This window comes from Paramisgurnus dabryanus, chromosome 22, assembly GCF_030506205.2.
Source record: "Paramisgurnus dabryanus chromosome 22, PD_genome_1.1, whole genome shotgun sequence".
Lineage (NCBI taxonomy): Eukaryota > Metazoa > Chordata > Actinopteri > Cypriniformes > Cobitidae > Paramisgurnus > Paramisgurnus dabryanus.
Genome location: NC_133358.1, coordinates 32,049,468 through 32,062,896, shown reverse-complemented (window position 1 = coordinate 32,062,896; position 13,429 = coordinate 32,049,468). Strand labels below are relative to the sequence as shown.

The following is a 13,429-nucleotide window of genomic DNA, read 5'->3' as shown; positions in this document are numbered from 1 at the left end:
AATTAAAGAGATCTCATCAGTGAGTTTTCATTCATATGGGAGTTCAATATGATGTCCTTATGCTACATCACAATATAATGTAAAAGAGCACAGAGAGACAGACAGGTAATATGTTTTAGGCTGTTGTGAATCTACCCGAGGAAACACATCTATATAAATCATGAAGAAAATCAACAGCGTTCCCCGAGGCGAGAAAATCTCTGGACAGAGAACTGCTCCAAACACAAATAAAGCATTGCATCTCGAGAAAACATATAAAAGTGCCACCCAAAAGAGATTTATACCACAAATGTGCTGACATATGAAAGTTGTCCTCTAAACAATTAGGAATCTCAGCCGACACGCTCCAATCCAGACACTCACCTCCTGCGCCACTATGCTGGAGATCCGAACGGCTCGTCTCACCCTGCCGTTCCTGCTCCCAGGCGCCCCCTCTTGAGGGATGCTGTCACGCCCGCTAAACGACATCTCGCTCATCATCTGTTCGCTTCCCCCCGACCAGCGGGTATCGTGCCGCCCGTCCCGGGCCAGCCCATCCGCCCCACGCGCCAGCACGGCCACGACCCCAGCGTCGTCCTCTCCTGCCCGAGCTTTATCGCAGCCGACGGCGCCTCGGCCGTCCGCTCTTTGAGCGTCCCTGAGCTGGAGCAGGCGCAGACGGGCGTCGGGGAGCAGCTGCGCGGCTGCTGTCTTTCCCTGGAGCGCAGCCACTGCTGGAGTCAAACTGTGCCGGTTTGTCTCACGGACTGTCGCTGAAGTTCCCTCCCCTTCTGTTTCACACTCTGCCTTCCTCTTTATGTAGAGGAGAAGTTTTAAACACGAGCTTCGTTCTCATTCAGGACGCGTCTGACACTTAGATGTTTGCCTCTGTCTCTAACTGGATGTGCAGAGTTCCACAGGGTGTCCTGATCGCTTCTCACCTTCCTCGTCTCCTCCTCTCCCTCTCCCTCTCTCTCTCTCGATCTCAGCATCCCTCGTTCCTTCTCCCCATGTTTCCCCTCCCCTCCGTCGATCCTCTACACTTGATCAGAGATAATTGGTTCTGGCTGTCTGATCCCCACGCAGCTGTACGACACCATGGGTTCTCGGTCTCATGCAAGGAAACCCCTCTCCTGTGCCTCCGCATGTCTTCATTTACCTGATTATGCAAAATCACACGTACACTTGCAAGGGAGGTTGTTTCTCGAGGCTTAATGAGGTATTAATGCCACCCGGGACGCTTGTGCATTCTGTTTAATTTTGTGTCCCGCTTCATGTAAAAGCTGCCCTTAAATAAACCTTTTAGATTTGTTAGGGATCGTCGCTCTTGTGTAATGTAAGACGGCTCGCCGGAGGCCTTGCGCATGTGTCAACAGAATGAAAAGCTATTTGGATTATTTTTTAACAACAACAAATAATGCTACACCCAGTAGCTGAACGAGAACATTGTTTATTGAAATATATTGAATATGGCCAGAAGTGCCGTGTGGACGACTATCAATGCTGCAACACAACGTCAATAAGTACTTTGTGAAAGATAGATGACGTTCATGCATAAGTCAGCAGTAGAACTAAAGTAAAAATATGAATACAAAAAAATCGCCACTAGTCTTATGTGACATTGCATCATGAGTTTAGCACATTGTGAAAACTGTGAGATACTGTATATCTATTTTTGAGTTTGATTTCAGGAGACATGATACAAAAATGTACGCACGCAAAACCATTAGTCAGCAGAAACTCCTGGAGACACAGAAACTCTTCCAGGCTTTTAACGTCACATTAGCATTCCTACGATTTAGCAAAAACGGTGAAGAAGGAGAAAAACACCTTCAGCAGATTCAGCTACAGGAAACACCGTTACTGCTGAACACGGTTTATTCATCTCTACACATCATAATGATTAATATTCAAACATAAAACCTAACTACAAAAATGTTGCTAATGAAAGAAACACGATGTGTGTCATGCATTGCTTTAATGTGTTGGGTTAGCAGCAGGAGCGATGGAGTCTCAGCGTGTGAATATACTTTGATACTGAAGCTGCATTATTCATTTATTTCAATTAATATTAATAAGCATTTTTGTTTACATAAGTTTTAGCATGCTGACATCACACACACTTTCATTCCCAAGATATTTAACGTCTCTTATTCACCTGATGTGTATGTGGAGAGCATAAAAACCTGAGGTCGACTGGGATCAAACCTGAGATCTTGTTGTGAAGCACAGCGAGTGCTAACCACTGATCAGTCTGAACACACAGCAGTAATCTGCTCGATAAATCATCATTAGACAAAAAACAACAAACACAACCACTAACACCACACTGCTAACCTCACTGCCATCTCCAATCTGCTGGAAACCTGAACGTGAGCTCACAACACTCAACAATCTGTTCTGAGAACAGCAAACTTGTCCTTATATAATGCAACTAACTAATATGTAATATAAACAATATGAGTATAATATACTAATTTACCCATGCTGTGTAAATATTGGACGGAACACATGCTGGGTTAAAAATGACTCAGTGTTAAGCAGTTGGGTTAAAACAACCCAGCATTAGGTCAAATTTAACCCAGCATGTGTTCTGTCTAATACTTACCCAGCATGGGTATGGGACATTTTTAGACGGCAATGCTGCGTTTACACCAGCCGCGGTACAGGCGTCAAACACTAGTGATTTCAATGTTAAGTCAATGTGAAGACGCGGTGACGTGCGTCTGGAGGTCTTGCGCCGCAAATGAGTCGTTTAGTGTGGTGCAAGTTGAAAACTTTGGCGGAAAAATGCACTGCGTTAACCAATCAGGAGCTTGCTTTAGTAGTGACGTAATTACCGAAAGCAAGCAAAGTCGCAGAAGCCCTTCCAATGACACGAATTTCCGCGTGACTGTATCGATGACTAGAATTTCATGCACAGTTTTCACGTGCGAATGACACAAGTACATTCAAACTGTTCAAGCGGCAAACTAGTCGCGTTAGACACGAATTTGATGCCTCAAACACAGCTGGTGTAAACCCAAAATAAGAAGTGAAAAGTTGGATCAAAAAAGTAGTAGTCTAGTAATTGAGACTTTTCAACTTAAAGTGTACTTAAAGTGAAAGATTTTAGTTAAAACATTTTTTTTTAGCTGTTACCAAGCGTGCTGCACAACCCCAAAAGTGAAGCCAAAAACGTCTCGATTGCCCCCAAATGGTCCTATTATACTGTAGGACATAAACCCTGCCGCCCCCATGTTATTCAATGGGATTTGAGACCAACTAAACAATTTAATTACACTTCAATTATCTTTTTTCCGAAGCTGGTTTCTGTCATTTACTGTAGTTTTTATCACACTAATGTAAATTCAAGTGTTTGTTTTTAAAATAAGTTTGGTTTTAGTTAGTTATTTAATGATATAAAAACGTTGGTGTGACGTCATGATTGACAGCTGTGATTGATGGCTATCTGAGCCGAGCCAAGTAGTCACTGAAGCACCAACAGGCTTTACCTCTGGATCTTCGGAGGACTGAGAAGATTGGAGCTTTAAATTTAATCTACAAATTTCTATAATTAATATAATTTCACACCGACATAATGGGTTGTTCTGCAGTAAAATGTGCTAATCGATCTGGCATGTCCGATCAATCTTTGAGGTTTTTTTCGTTAAATTAAATTTATAAGCTAATTAGACAGATATCAAAATTGGAGCAGAATGGAGAAACAGAGCAGACAGAGTTCACATAGAGCAGAACTCCACTTAAAACCATAAAACAGTGCAGTGTGTGCTTGTGATTGATTATGCGCATTATGCGAGAGTGAGGGCGGGGCCTTGATTTTGCGGCTTTACTTCCTGCTCACTACTGCGCGGGACTGGTCCTGAAATCACTACTGCGTATACTCAAGAACCAAAATGTCAGCGCCATATCGGGACACTGGCGGCTTCACTTTTCACCAATTGAAGAGAGCGAATGAGCGTCTTCTTTAACAGTCTTGAAGTAATTTTTTAAAGGGGTCATATTATGAGATTTTTTAAGATGTAAAATTAAGTGTTTGGTTTCCCCAGACTACGTATGTGAAGTTTTAGCTCAAAATACCATATAGATAATTTATTATAACATGGTAAAATGGCCACTTTGTAGGTGTGAGCAAAAATGTGTCCCTTTAAATGCAAATGAGCTGATGAAATGCAACTGATGGTGGTTTGTTGAAATTGAAACTCTCTCTCTTTCTCTCTTTCTTTCTCTCTGCACTAAATGTCAGTGCCGTGGTTGGATAGTGTAGACCGGCCATTCCCAAACTGTGGTCCGCGGACCACTAGTGGTCCGTGAGGGTACTGCAGGTGGTCCGCGTAAAGGCAAAATAAAACTCATTCATATTTTTGGCGAACGTGTACTGCTGCCTTATAAACGTTACTGTGAACTCATTCATTCTGGTGCCTGTGAACGGCACGCTCTCTCAGTTTAACGTCGTTCAATAGGGTGCCAGATTTGTATATTCTTCCAGGCGAAAACCTGACTAAAACACACTGTAAAAAGGCCTTAATGTGTAGCGGAAAAAACACCCAATCTGGCAACACCGCCACCAGTCAGTGTTCACCAGTCACGCTGCATGCGTCATCAAAACAACACAGACGCTGCTGAAATTCCTTTTTTTTTTTTTTGCCGCGCCACTCAAATAGTTTAACATTAAATAACATCATATTTGTCCTAAATCGTTAACGATTAACATAGGCTGCTAACGCATATTCCAGATCTTGAAATAGACTTTGACTAAGCTCACGCTATTAAACGTGCACGTGTGGTGTGCAATACCTGCGAGTTGTCATACACGCAATGCCTCGCAGCGCTTCTCGCCCCCGGGGTGCGACTCCCACCCGGCTAGCCTTTCAAGGTAAGTGCAAGCAAATACAAAAATTAAAAGACAGTCAATGCTAAAGTAAACCCTGGTTGGATAAGGATTTAAAGTTGGATATGAAGATGAAATCTGACGCATTTTTAGCTTCAGTGTTAAAGAGCACCAATTATGCTAATAAATTGGCACGTTAGCACGTAATTGTAATATCCCATAGTACATACATGTTATTAAAACTTGAACTAATGCATTGTGAGTCTTATAAATTGCTTACATACCTCACCGATTTCCCACTGTCTGGAAAACGCTCGGTTTAGTTCCTGTCTCCGCCTCCCAAAATGTCTAGTGTAATCGGATTGGTCAGATGACTACTCAACTGTTATTGGTCAGCTGGGTTCAGCGTGTGTTTGAAAGGTTACGCCCCTGACTACGCGTGGGTTGACACAGATTCTGACTGAGAGTCACAGCCTCAGAGGCAACGTAAACAAGCGCTATATTTCTCTATAAACGATGGTGTCTGTACTGTACTGCCTTACCACTTCAAGCTCGATCCAGAGAGTTCAGACGGCCGTTACGATATAAACGATCTCCGTCAATGAACGCGATTGGATTTAACTTTTTTAGGTGTCCTTAGCTCTGCCAGAATGCTAAACGAAGATGAAAATGTGTTGCAAAGACATCCAAAAGGTAATTTTAACGTACTACATAACTATATGGAAACACCAAATGTAGCACATAGAAAGTATTTGTTGAAATGATTATAAAACGATTTCACTTGGTAATTTCTACATTATTTTACTCTAGTAAAATATATTATAAAAGACTGCTTACATACTCTATTACTGTGCAAACTATATGGAAACACCAAATGTAGCATATATAAATTATTTGTTAAAATGATTATAAAACGATTTCACTTGGTAATTTCTACATTATTTTACTATAGTAAACTTAATTATAAAATACTGCTTACATAATATTTTACTGTGCAAACTATATGGAAACACCAAATGTAGCACAAAGAAAGTATTAATTGAAATGAATGTTAGTTCTACATTATTTTACTATGGTAAACTTTATTATGAAAGACTGTGCTATGTTTTTACTTACTAGGTTTTAAGGAGAATGCAACATGTTCCAGGGCCTCTTACCTGCGTGATTCATCATCCAGGTTTTGCACAAATTGTCTAAATCCCTACACACAGAACATTTATTGTACCGACTATAAGCCTTTGAGGTGCAGGACTAGAGTAAGTTTTATTACATTTTTAAACCAATAACACTAAAGTATCATTATAGTAACAAAGTACCCAAAAGAACAAAAGATGTAACTTTAAAGAAAATATAATAGTCAGTCAAAAGTTTTTTTTATTTATTACAAATATATATTTAAATGTTAAACAATATATAAATAAACATACTTTAGTAACCATATTGTGCTCTTGTTTCAAAAATTGTTCAATTCATTTCTTACAGCTATCTATTCAGATAAATGGCATATCAAAGCTTTGTCAGCTGGTGCTATTTAAGACGACACTATAAGGTTATCATCCTGTCGTGTGTTGTTCTCCAGATACGCTTGGAGCTTCCTGATCAGATCGGTCACAATTTTGGCTTTCGACGACCCCTGCACTGAAGATGGCATGCAATCACGTCCTCCTTTGAAGGTCTCTCAAACTGTGATGCCAGGTCCATTGGAATCAGGGCTTCCTTCAGCTTATCTTCAAATACCTCATCAAACACAAGCCTGATCACATCATCCACATAACTGTAGAAATATTGCAGTCAATAAATCTTTTGTTTTGATCATTTATTTCCCTGCTTCATACATTAAGTTTTTAATTATGAATGTATTTGAAATAAAACATTACTGCTTACGGTATGTCACTTGTGTGTTTTGGGAACATAGCCTTGTACTTTCCCTCTCCTGCTTTTGTTACGGCTTGGTGACATTGTAATGGATGGCTGCAAGGTACAAATACCTGTAAAATATAAACAAGCAATTAATTTATTGTAAAAGTAAATACTACTTTATTTAACACAGTTACTAAAATACTTAAATACCTGCACAGCATTCCAATAAATGAGAAAATAAATTTTTTTTTGCTGCAAATCTGAAATCTCAGGCTACGGACAGCAAAGGCATCCACTGATGATGGTGATGGAAACATTGTGAAACGATGCTACTGCCTGGGTTCCTATTATTATGCAGAGAAAAAAAACTTTGTCATCATCAGTTATACATCTAAGACTGGTAGTGGTTTCACTAGCTAAATACATCATGTGTGTTACACACCTTTGCTCCTCATATGCCAGTCTGACTCCTTGTACTGTGTGTAATGATGTTGCATGCTTGCATACAGTGTAGAAGGATGTGTCCAGCTGCGAATCTAGGATATAGACAAATAAAACAAACATGTATTCAGTCAAAAAGACATATTATAACAATAGAGTACAACGACTATAACTCGTTAGACTATTCATTAAAACGTTAATGTATTACATATTACATGGCCCAACATTAGCAACATACATTACGTGTTTACTTCGTTTCAAAATCTAAGAAAGCTTCAAGTAAATACAACAGTAAAATACATATAACTTTAAACAAATCATCTGTACTTAGAGTTTCTTGAGTTTGATCATGAGAACAAATTTTATTACCGGTAACAGTTTAGCTGGTATTTGTATTTGTATTTAGCTTAGCAACTTAGCAAGTTTGTAAACATGTCTAAACCAACATAGATAAAAAAAACGATAGTCTGCATAATTCAACATACACGTGTGTAAATATGGTACGTTGTTTATGAAATACAGTATTACAACACAAGACAATTAGCTTGCAAGCTTAGCTCTACATGCACATTATGTTAATCTCCGGTTACCGGTTACGTAATGTACAGTAAAAGGCAAATAATAAACGTGAATACTTACAGCCTGTGATCCAGAAGTGCAGTAATCCAACTTTCAAGAGGAGACTTCGCGCAAATCCAGCTTCGGTTCATGAGAAGCAGTTATTGTGAAAACTCCGTGAACAACTTCTGACTGGATTTTTCCGGAACCGTATTAAACATGATGTCCTCTGTGGAAGTCCATAAAGTGCTATTTTGCCCTCGCATCTAAAGAGACAGCGTCTACTCGAGAGATTTAATCGCTTAAACAATGAAACAAGAGCTTGCAAACAGGGTCAAAGCAGGAACTCACAACCTCCGCCATTTTAGCTGTCTTCTGACTCGGCGCTCCCCACCCTCGTCTTTGAGGGCGTACCCAAGCAAAGCAGAGAGGGCTGAACTATGATAATGTTGGTCTTATCTACGTCACCAATCCCAGGAAGTAAACTGTTGCCTACAATCCGAGTGTTTTTTGTAGTCCTCGAACGTTAGAGACGATAACTCGTGTCATCGTTTTCTTTGAGGTATGTACTTCTTGAATATCGTTAGCATGTACTTATGCACACTTACACACAAAAGGATGTTTAAAAACGTGTATCCCATAATAGGTGCTCTTTAAAACTGATCAAATAATTGTTGTCTGTGGTGGTTCTATATGGGCTATAATGGCAATCATTTAAAAAAAAAAAATATGGGAAAAAAGAACTATAAATTAGTTCAGTTTTGGAACTTTGACCTAGTTCAACATTTTTGAAATATGAACTATGAACTGAACTAGTTCATTTTAAAATTTGTGAACTGTGAACTAAACTAGTTCATGTAGAAAGTGAACTTTCCAACACTAAGAATATGTATATAAATAATTATGATATAAGGTTAAGAAACCTGTTGTACTGATGCGATGACCAGTTATAGTTTTAGTGCTAGTAAGACTATTTAGATGTGCAGATTAATTCAGGACTTTGTGTAGACATATTTTATAATAAGTATTATGAGGTGGTCCGCGAAAATTCTTGATTACAAATAGTGGTCCACACACACAAAAAGTTTGAAAACCCCTGGTGTAGATTAAGGGGCGGTATTTTTATAATAAAATCCCCTTTTGAAATCACAAGGGAAGACAAATTTCAATTACCTATTTTTTTACATGCTTGCAGATCTTTTTTACATTTTCTAGGTTGATAAAATCACTGGGGACCCAATTATAGCACTTAAACATGAAGTCAGATTTTCATTATATGTCTCCTTTAAGTTGATCCAACTTATCACTTTTTACAGTTTAACGTTGGGTTTAGGGGTGGGGTTTGAGTCTTGTTTTTTATGGTAATCATACGTTTATGTATGAATCACTTTATACAAATACATACGAATTCCCATGTAATCGAGCTTGAATATTCTCAAATAAGTAAAGTTGTCAACCTAAGGTAAACCAAAACAGTTCTGAAGGTGAAAATGGTGATTGAAAACTAATTAAAGCATATTAATGATGTCATTTCAGTCATTAAATTATGTTTACAGGCTGGCTGATCTGTGAACTGTGTATCACAAAACATTATTTGTCTGAAAGTGCTTTTGAAATGATGGATGGATGACATTAAAAAGGTTTGACTGACCTTTAGACGAAACAAATATTAAACTATTTCCTTGTGTTTTTGTGTGGATTTTTATGTTCCTCCAGTACATTTTTTCCAGAGTTAAAAGGTCTTTTTAATTTTAAATACGTAATGTTAATTGGTTGGGGCACTATCCAGTGCCATTGTGAGGACTCTGCCATAATCTGGTTTGGTAATTATATCTAGTTGTGTATGGCAGGGTCCTGACAGTGCAATGTTTTGTGTGGGAGAGCGTGGTTTTGATATTGTCATATCAGACCACGTTTGTCCCATGTCTTGTGACTTTTCCCCGCTCCCTTGTATTCTCTTGTCATTGTGTGTTATTTTTCCCCGCTCCCTTGCATTTTCCAGTCTTTGTCTTTTGTGTCTTGTTTAGTCTAGTGTTCTGTTTTCATGTATGTATGTTTGTATGTATGTATGTATATATATATATATATATATATATATATATATATATATATATATATGTATATATATATGTGTATGTGTGTATATGTATGTATGTGTGTATGTATATGGCATCCATGCATATATATGTATATGTGTATATTGTATGTATGTGTGTATATGTTTTTATATATTTGTATATATTTATATATATAAATATATTTATGGTTTTGTCTTGTTGGTACTGTGGTTGTCTTGTGTTTGTATGTGTTTTACAGGTTCACGTGTGCTTCCCTCACAGGTGTTCCTGTTCAGTGTGATTGCCTCCTCTCGTCTTCCTCACCTGTTGCTTGTTATCCTCTCGTCTGATCTGTGTATTTAATCCCTGTGTGTCTAGTGTGTCTTTGCAAGTCCGTTTGTCGATGTACTCGTCTGTACTTGTCCATGTACTCACTAGTTACTAGCTCTGCTAGTTTGAAGTCTTGTCTTGTCATTCTTTTGTCAGTTTTGCCCAGTTTATTGTTTTGTTTATTTGGCCACGCTAATCTGTGCTTTTGCTGCCCAGGATTTACTCTGAGACTCTGTGTTTTCTGACGGCTCCCTGGACTTTTGTCATCTGTTCAGACTGCTGCTCTTTCTGCCTGCTATTTTGGACTGCTATAATTATCTGCAGCAGCGGACGCTCTCTGCGGCATTGCCGCTGTCCAGCAGGAGGGTCCTTCCCCACTGGAGCTGTCCAGCCTCTCCCGTCAGCACCACTAACACTCTGTCTCTCTCTCTCTGCCCGTCGCAGGATCTTTCCTCCTCGTCTGCCACGGGTGCCGGTTTGCCGGACTGTCTACGGATATCCCTATTGTGTCATTGTGGTCATAGACTTATTGTTGTACATAATCTCTCCCACCGTTCGTCTGTCTGGCCGGAGCCCGAACGTGTGTGGTTCGTCGCCCCAGTGTCTGTGTGTGTGCTCCTCGCCCCAGCCGTCTGTCTCGGAGTGGCCTTTGCGCCCAGACGTGCTTTTGTCTGTTTACATTCATTATCATTTAAATAAACATTTTCTGTTAATCTGCTCTGGGATCTCTCCGTGTGTTTATTCCTGACAGCCATTATAAGATAACTCCTACTGTGTTATATTATACTAAAAGTCATATATGCCCAAACGTCTTAAGGGAGAGTAAAATATGGGCTAATTTTCATTTTGGCGTGAACTATTCTTTTAATGACTTTAGTTTCTGCTGATGTAGATCTGATGCACTGAAGTCAAATGAAAAAGATCTTCTGTATGAGGACTTATTCTGTTATGATCTAACACTTCAACACAGATATATTCAAATTTACTCTGTAAATGTCCAAGCTTTTTATAATTCATAGAAGTAACCAGCAGAGATTCAGACTGTTGTACATTTACTTTTTCCTATGCAGTAAATTTCCTTTACACTTCCTAATATAAAAGCTACCTGTCAGTCTGTCCTGTTTATTCTTAGCATCTGGCACAGCGTTCTCATAAATTATTGTGACGTTTCCCGCTGTTAGTAAAGGCAAACAGGGCCATAGCATGAACTGAAGATAGATGCTGTACATTCATTATACTGTAAGAAGAAAGTTACAGACGCAGCAATGTTAACCTTTCTCATGTTATTCATTAGAAACATATATAATGCAGCTTTTGTTTTCCTTTATAGCTCAGGGGTAAAGCATTGCATTGGCAGCACTAAAGGTCATGAGTTTGAACCCAGGGATTACACACATACTGATAAAATGTATACGTTGTAATGCACTGTAAGTCACTTTGAATAAAAGCATCTGCCAAATGCATAAATGTAAAGGTAATGTAATGTTTCTAATGAACACAATCGACCACACAAACAAGGATGATTCATATCTGCAGCATAAACACTGATGGACGAGTTTCATGTTTGTTTAAACTAGCATTTACTCATAAAGACACAAAACCACGAAAAACAAACCAAATATGTTATGGAACATATCACAGCTGTGAATGTTTCAGATATTAGGCAATTAGTCTTAAAATTTTCCAGATGTTTTATTTTCAACTTTGGTGGTCATGAGAGAAAGCACAAATACTTTGACTAATATGTAAATATATGAGGAATATCTTTTTAATGGTTGTGATGTTTATGTGATATCTGTTTCAGGCTCAAGGCCCAACAGATCAAAGCCACGAGTATTCATGAGATTATGACAAAAATGGTCAAAAAGCACACGGCCTGATAGTTTGAGGCGCTCAACACGTCAGCTGCGTGCTGCTCGGCCTTATACGGTAAAATAACAACGGACCGATGTTATTGCATTTACAGTTCAAGTTTACAACCACAGATATTTGGCACATGCTTTAATCTAAAATAACTTTCAGTGCATTGCAAGATATAATTTTTAGTCTTACTGTATGTTAACATGTTTTGTTTAATGAGAAACGACTCAAATGTATTTAATGTGTGTAATAAATGATGTTAATGAATGTCAGCCTGTGTTGCTCCTCTATACTGTAGCTCAATTGTAAAGCATTGCATTAGCTTGGAAAAGGTCATTGGTTTGATTCCCAGGGAACATACATACACTGTAAAAAAATCACTTCAACCTGTTTCAATTTCAACTTATAAGCTATGTCAACTTATCACCAGTCAAAACTTAAAATAGTAGATTGAATTGACTTGCTTTTAATTTTACAGTGCACCATAAAAATGAGCATGAACTTCATTATGCAAGTCAAATAAACCTATTTTTTTACGTTTTGACTGGTGATAAGTTGACATAACTTAAAAAACAGATTGAAACTGTTTAACTTAATTTGTTAAGTTAAAGTAACATAAAAATATATGTTGATATGATATTATTATTTACAGTGTAGTTTATCCAGTTGTTAAGTGAGGACATAAGGAATACTGTTTCCGGGTCCAAACCTCCACTCATTTCAATAAAAGGATATCATTTAAACAACGCACTATTTAAGGAAAATTGTATAATCTCACAGTGTACACTGCAGTCTCCAGGCTCACGTTATCCGCTTGTTAAGTCATGACGTACGGAATACCGTTTCCAGCTCCAAGCCACCACATTTAAACACTAGATTTTTATGCACCCATTTCAGAGATAAACTACAGGCCATCTGCATCATAGTGGAGCTGGATTTCTAGATGTTCCCCGAGGATGAGTTCGTATCAAACTTTATTAAAATAGTTGCATGATAAGACTAGAAACTTTTTCAAAGGTAAGCTTTTAACACTGTCTCAATGAAAACCAATGCATATGATGTCTTTTTTAGAACGCTAGCTTGTTTGCTAATATAAGCGTGCTATATTTAATATCAATTCTGAACACATTACGCACAGTAACATGGATCAGACTCACAACATCTAATTATGGTTTAAAGCCTCCAATGTTAGTGTTACTGTGATTATCATATCAGCTAACATGAAAGAAACGCCAGAGGTTTGAGTTAACTGGGATCTGGACAGACATGATATCAGAACAATCCTTTAAGATGACATTAAGACTGCAGTTAGTTATGCTATGAGGATATATCACTTAATGAAACATGTCTAGATGACAGTATAGATTTCTATAGTCCATTTATTAGAAGGTCACTTCATGGTCACTCTGCGGTAAGAGGATCATAAATGTTAATGATGTTCAGGAGAAGAAATTAACTTTAGCACTAAGATGACATGTAGCGTGTTTGACCGAAGTCAATGACATGAAATCAT

At 38.4% G+C, this 13,429-nt stretch overlaps 1 protein-coding gene and 2 long non-coding RNA genes across 3 annotated transcripts in view; 1 reads left to right on the top strand and 2 right to left on the bottom strand.

The window, feature by feature from the left end:
• Positions 1-13,429, bottom strand: part of kcnh2b (potassium voltage-gated channel, subfamily H (eag-related), member 2b) — a 169,662-nt gene that overhangs the window by 35,305 nt on the left and 120,928 nt on the right. The window lies entirely within an intron of this gene.
• Positions 5,383-6,529, top strand: LOC141281375 (uncharacterized). Its single transcript, XR_012335656.1, has 3 exons — positions 5,383-5,503; positions 5,930-6,066; positions 6,390-6,529. It is a non-coding gene; the product is annotated as an uncharacterized lncRNA (long non-coding RNA).
• On the bottom strand, positions 6,444-8,279 carry LOC135740504 (uncharacterized). The gene is made up of 5 exons (XR_010529195.2): positions 7,751-8,279; positions 7,113-7,206; positions 6,881-7,014; positions 6,695-6,798; positions 6,444-6,584 (listed from the first exon to the last, which is right to left on the bottom strand). It is a non-coding gene; the product is annotated as an uncharacterized lncRNA (long non-coding RNA).